This window comes from Euprymna scolopes, chromosome 2 (assembly GCF_053919585.1).
Source record: "Euprymna scolopes isolate OS-2025 chromosome 2, ASM5391958v1, whole genome shotgun sequence".
In the NCBI taxonomy this organism is placed as follows: domain Eukaryota; kingdom Metazoa; phylum Mollusca; class Cephalopoda; order Sepiida; family Sepiolidae; genus Euprymna; species Euprymna scolopes.
Genome location: NC_136483.1, coordinates 138,495,060 through 138,502,270, shown reverse-complemented (window position 1 = coordinate 138,502,270; position 7,211 = coordinate 138,495,060).

Here is a 7,211-nt window from a genome sequence, read left to right as displayed (position 1 = left end):
CAAACTCATACAAATGGTCACCCATTTGGTATTGGCCAGCCTCAGCGTTAAAATACATTGAAATTTTCGTCACTGAAAAATAAGGTTTTTTTTTGGCCTGTTTGGCTTTCCATAGTTTGCTTTTTATCGAAAACAAACGTAAACATTGTCGATCTAGACTCTAGATCGATGCGAAGTAACTGGTTGCCTATATGAATAAGTGGAATTATTTCCAATCCAGGTACTTATATTATAATATTTTTGCATATTCTCATAGAAAATCATCCTAAATCTTAGTTAAACAACAAATAAATAAATTAATTATTTCAAAAACCTTTTTTTTTTAAATATTTATGTACGTTTTTTGTGCAAGACAAAAAATGTCAATTGTTAACTTTTTGGGAAAATTTAACATTTAAAATTTAATTAAAAATAATAGAAAAAGTTTTACATTATTCTGTTTTCTATATGATAAAATTCAGGGTTTTATCTTTCTGGAAAAAAAAGTTACTCAGAAATAATGGATTTTAATAAATGTAATTTCGTTTTAAAAAACAACAACTTGATTTTTCGGCCATTTTTGGCGGTGCCTAATTTGAATATAAATACAGGGTGTCTCAAAATGATCTGACATATTTGTAGGCAAAAACAAAATTAAATAACAATTAAATAAAGAAAATATGTTTTTATTTTTTAAATGTACGTAGAATGCCATTTTATTTTAATTAGGTCAAAATTCATTTATATCTGTATTTATGCATGTTTTTTTTTTTTTGTTTAAGGAAATGTTCCCGAATCATTTGATTTCTTTGCGTGGTGAAATTGGTTGACCTGCTAGATCGCTTGAACCCCTGCGATTTTTTCTTGTGAGGGTATTTGAAGTTAAAAGTATTCAGCCACCACCCTCGAACTTTTGAAGAATTAAAACGAGCTATTCGTTCTGAAATTGCTGCTTCTTCTTCTTGCTCGTCCGTCGGAATCGACGATGACCAAGGTACCAATCAATTCGGCGTCAGGGGTTTGTGGGTCCTGAGATGGCTGATGAGGCCAATCCGTGCTCGGCAGACTCTTCCACACTCTGGACACGTGAAGGCGGTATCGGCAGGCTGTGAACAGGCAGCTCTCTCCTTCCTCCTCTTGCGCTTCTGCTGGTCGTGTGTCATGCGTTGATTCTCTGCCCTGTCGGCTCCTAGGCTGATGACGCAACGCCAGGCCGAACGTTTAGCAGCGTGACTCTCCCAAGACTGGGGGCTGATGTCAAAGTCTTTTAGGGACGTTCTCAGACAGTCTTTATATCGTTTCTTTTGGCCCCCTGCATTCCGCTTTCCCTGGCTGAGTTCCCCATAGAAAAGTTGTTTGGGGATTCGGCTGTCATGCATGCGATAGACATGGCCTGCCCACCGGAGCTGGGTTTTGCGGATTATGGTGGTGATGGTATGGAGCCCCGCGCGCTTCAAGACTTCTGTGTCAGGAATTCTGTCTTGCCAGCGGATGTTGAGAAGATTACGGAGGCATCTGAGGTGGAAGCCATTTAACTGTTTTTCATGTCTTTTATATGGCGTCCAAGTTTCACAGGCGTAGAGTAGGGTTGTCAGGACGACCGCTCGGTATACTTTCAGTTTGGTTGCGAGTGTAATGCCTCTCCTCTTCCACACATTGTCTCTAAGTCTTCCAAATGCACTGCTCGCTGTGGAGATCCTATGGTTAACCTCAATATCAATGTTGGCGGTGCGGGAGAGGGTGCTGCCAAGGTAGGTGAATTGCTCCACAGCATGGATCTTCTGTCCTTTGACAGTGATGCCGGGTTCATGGTATGCATCTCCTGGGGCGGGTTGGTACATAACTTCTGTCTTCTTTGTACTGATGGTGAGACCAAAGTTGTCACAACTGGTGGAAAATCCGTCCATTTGACGTTGCATCTCTATCTCATTTGGGGCATTAAGGGCACAGTCATCGGCAAAGAGAAGGTCTCTGATGATAGTTTCCCTCACTTTCGTGACTGCCTGCATTCGCCTGATGTTAAACAATTCCCCGTCACATCTGTACTTGATGACAATGCCAGAGTGACTGTCTTTGAAAGCGTCCTGGAGCATGGCAGAGAAAACCATGCTGAAGAGCGCCGGGGCTAAGACACAGCCCTGCTTGACCCCGTTGGTCACAGGGAAGGGTTCTGAGGGGTCGCCGTCATCCAGGACACGAGCGGTCATGCCCTCATGGAACTGCCTGACAATGGCGATGAACCTGTCTGGACAACCAAATTTTTTCATGATCCGCCAGAGGTCATTTCGGCAAACAGTGTCGAAGGCCTTGGTCAGGTCGACGAACGTGGTGTAGAGGCCCCGGTGCTGCTCGACACACTTCTCCTGCAGTTGGCGTGCAGCAAAGATCATATCAGTTGTCGCGCGGCCCGCTCGAAAGCCACACTGGCTCTCGGGAAGAAGACCATCTTCAAGGTGCACCAGCAGGCGGTTGAGAAGGACGCGGGCCAGGATTTTCCCGGCGATGGAAAGAAGGGATATCCCGCGGTGGTTGTCACATGACTGACGATTTCCCTTGCGTTTGTAAATGTGAACGATAGTAGCATCACGAAAATCTTGCGGTAATTCTTTACTCTCCCACATGGATTGGAAGAGTTCTGTTAGTCTTAAAAGCAGTGTAGGTCCACCAGCTTTATATACTTCTGCTGGAATTGAGTCGGGGCCGGGGGCCTTCCCAGAGGAAAGTTGCTTGATGGCTTTGCTTACTTCCTCTGACGAGGGTGGGATGTCGAGCTCCTCGTTGATAGGCTCCTGGCGTAGTCGATCGATGGCTTCATCGTTGATGGAAGATGGTCGGTTTAGCACACTGTTAAAGTGCTCCGCCCATCTATCAAGGATTTGCTTTTTGTCATTCAAGACAGTTGTTCCATCGGAGCTAAGCAGGGGGGAGGAGCTAGAGGACTGGGGACCGTAGACAGCCCTCAGCGCATCGTAAAACTTCCTCATATCCTGGCTATCGGCATGCTCCTGGATCTCATCTGCTTTGGCGCTGAGCCAGGCATCCTGCATGGAGCGGAGTCTGGCCTGCACCTTGCTGTGGATGTTGATGAAGGCAGCTTTCTTTGCAAAACACTTGGGGTCACTCTGATGTGCACGGAGAAGTTGGCGTTTCTCCTCCAGGAGGGGCTGAATCTCAGAGTCATTTTCATCAAACCAGTCCTGGTGCTTCTTTTGCTTGGGTCCAATGATTTCGAGAGCGATGGAGTGGGTGGAGTCTCTGAGGTGTGCCCACTGATCTTCGATAGTGTCCGAGATGGTGAGGGGGACAGATAGCTTGTCTTTGATTGCTTCCTGTAGCTCATGGATGACATCTGGACTTTTAAGTTTTTCCAGGTCAAGGCGCTTTGTGACTTTCTGGCCCTGAGGCCGCCTCTTGGGTTGGATGTAGAGGCACATTTTGGATATGATCAGGCGGTGGTCTGTCCAACAGTCGGCACCACACACAGCCTTGGTCAATCTTACGTCTCTCCTGTCCCTTGCCCTGATGATGACGTAGTCAATCAGATGCCAGTGGTGGGAGCGTGGGTGCATCCACGACGTCTTGTTACGGGTGGGTAGGCGGAACATGGTGTTGGTGATGGAAAGGTCGTGTGCAGCGCAAAGGCTGAGCAGCCGTAGGCCGTTGCTATTGCACTTGCCCACTCCATGGTGGCCAAGGACCCGATCCCAAGTGGAATGGTCCATGCCAACGCGAGCATTGAAGTCGCCGAGGACGATGAGCTTCTCTCTCTGCGGAGCAGCGGAGATGAGGCTTTCCAGATCTTCATAGAACTGGTCCTTGGTATCTTTGGGGTTAGTCATGGTTGGTGCGTAGGCGCTGATCAGTGTGGCGGTTCTTGCCTTGTTAAGCGGGAGTTGCATCTTCATCAGCCGGTCATTGATGCCGTCCGGGATGCTAACCAGCTTCCTCACGTGCTCAGTCTTGATGGCGAAGCCCACGCCAGCCTCTCTGCGCTCCTCGCCGCTGCGTCCACTCCAAAAAAAGGTGTAGCCGCCACCTGACTCTGTCAGTTGACCCTTGTCTGAGAGGCGAGTCTCACTGAGGGCTGCGATGTCTACCTTATAACGGGCAAGCTCCCTTGCTACGAGAGCAGTTCTTCTCTCGGGTCGGTCAGCTCTGGTGTTGTCGAGCAAAGTACGGACATTCCATGATGCTAAGGTAAGCACCAACCCTTTCTTTCTCATGTCTTGACCGCTGTGAGGGAAACCCTGCCAGCCGCGGTATGCTGGCCAGGGGTGATGGTGAAGCAGCTATGTTTAGGGCTCCTTTTATCGACCCGTCCTCATGCCATGGAGGCGAGCAGAGTGATCCTGAAAAGGACTGCTCGGTCGGCCAGCCAGTTGCCTGCACCCCCTCGCTGCTTTGGTCGAGTGGAGTACGACCAGTTTCTGGGCCGCCTGTGTGCAGGTTTGCAGCTACAGCTCCCAGTGATTTCCACACCTGCTGCTTTGCCGCTCGCCCATCGCCACAGGGCTTGGTGTTGACGCAATGTTTGACACCCTGACTTGCGCTGGATTTGGATTATAGTGAGGGGGACTTGCGCTGCATCGGCCTCACTCTCTCGTCCTGGCCCGCCCAATTCCAACGGCAAGACATAGTCGAGACGGCTGGGGACGAACAAGGGTGCAGGAGCTGCCGGAGGGAGGCAAGTATGCCATCCAACCGCCTAAGGGGCTCCACTCCATCGTTTCTGTCGGGGTTGCTCCCCTAGCCTTATCCATTTCCATGGCTCTCACAAGGCAGTGAGGCCATTTGACCCATGGCTGGGATAGGGATTGGTAATGTGTTAGGGCATGTCCACATGTCGGTGGGCCGTAGCACAGTCCCTCTGGGACTCCCTACTGTTCTGAGATCCTCTACTGATTCAGCCTGGAGTCGCATGACAACCAGTTACCGTGTGTGACCACGAGGAGGCACAGCAGAGGTCTTGATGATGGAGAGGCTGTGTACTGACAGGAGAAGACTTACGCACTCGGCTTCTCGTTTCGCGCAAGGCTAGCCAGTGGTGGTTGCTGAGAGCGAGATGGTGCGTAAGCCAAGACGCTACCTTATAGCTAACACACTTGCGCATCACATCACCCTGTGTGCATTGCACACACACACACAATTGCTGCTAATACACCCAAAATGGCCCATCGAGTTATTGAAAACTTTCGTGAACATCTACAATCGTGTGTTAGCAATGATGGCAACATTTGTCCAATTTAATATTTAAGATTGTGTGAAATAGAATGACATTCTACGTACATTAAAAAAAAAAACGTATTTAAAAGGTCGGTCTCGGCAGAAACGTCTTGAAATATCTCTATTTCTTCATTCTACGCACAATTTATCCTTCTTTTTATAATAATATTTTGAACTCACTCTTTTTTCCTTGAATTATTTCACGGAATTCTGCCTTTTGGATGACATCGAAATATCTTCCAGTAACGCAATTCCTTTGGATTTTTACTTCTGGGGACGGAACTTTAACCAACTTTCTTGGATTTAACCGTTATCGAATTTTCTACTCTTCACGTGAAATCATTTGTCTTTTTCCCCCATTCCCTCTCCTTCACTATTTTTTACCAAGTAAGCTTTATGACTTACTTGTAGTTTCATTAAATACTTTGCAAGCAAAATCCGATTCCGATGATGATGAGAAGGAAAGTATTTCTTTCGAAATTCCACGGATTAAGGACAATCCACTTAAGTTTTGTTTCCTTTTTAAAAATAAAATATGTTTTTGACTCTTTTTAAATTGCTTTTAACATATTTTATTAATTATTTGTTCTTTATATATATATATATATATATGTGTGTGTGTGTGTGTGTGTGTGTGTGTGTGTGTGTGTGTGTGTGTGTGTGTGTGTGTGTATGTGTGAGTGTCTATATGCTTGTATTTGCGCTTAGGTGTATGTTTGACAGATAGATATACAGTTTATTATATAAATAGCTAGATTCAACCACGTTTGGACAACCTCAGACTCAGTCCCGCATATGCATCAAGCCCCCCCCCCGTATAAGAATAGCTAATTAAACCCAAGTATATAAAGCATCCACTAAAACATCGATTCCAACCCAACGAACAGCAAAGCCTATTTATCCATAGATCGCCTCCAAACAGAAATATATACGTTTTAAATAAATTTAATTAAACCAGATTACACTACGATTACAAACGTAATGAACAAACTGTATCTCAGTAAATCAAGTTACTTTTAAATATATCCTCATAATTAAAAACATCCAATCTTTAACTCACTTAAATAAGTAATCCCCCAAGCATTTTAAAACTTTAGACCATGTCTCGGCTCCACTTCCACCTCACTTACTCACTCACCTATACAGCAAAAACAGCACATCCACCCCATCTCATACACACTCCCATAAAAAATCACAAGAATATACATTTCCCATTTGAACCTAAAATTAAGAGGCAAACACATTTTACCAATACTAACATACAATCCCCCCCCCGAAGAAATTCTATTAAGCACACCTCCTCGCTCAAATTAACCCTCCCTCTTCTCTCCTTACCCTCTTTACCTCACCCCCATCCTCCTTGTTTCCTCATCTAAAAGGCTTCCCTCACCCCTTCTCAACAAGAAAGCTGACCGGCAGTTTACCAAGTATCAATCTCAAATTAGAAGCTATTCGTCCAACACATCGCGTCTAAAAATCATCTCTCGGAATATTTTGCTACCCAGACCATTGATTTTCGAGGCCCATTGCACCATTGACATACATATATAATTCCATCAACCACGGGAATATATGCAATGGATTGGTATACCCATCTAATATCTGATATACTGTGCCAACATCTAAAAAGAATTTGGATTACATATATCAAAACGCATTCAACACACCAACGAATACGGCCGCCATGTATACCTTTCGGAAAATCAATAAGGAGCAACCACGCATTTTTTTTTTATATGGGATTACTGCCTTCTCCCCTGGACCAATATTCTGCTACTTGGAAATAAAACCCCGGAGGACATAATACTCCTTCCAATAATGGATTGCCCAGGTTGTATGAAATTCTCTCTTCCAATAATTATTTTCATATAACTATCATTCACCACCCAAAAAACTATTTTCAATATTTGTGCTGATAAGCAAAATACGTGCCTTTTCACAGCTGAACATTTTGCTAACCGCATTTCATTCCCTCTGATGATATGAGACATTATTGAAAATCCATGGAT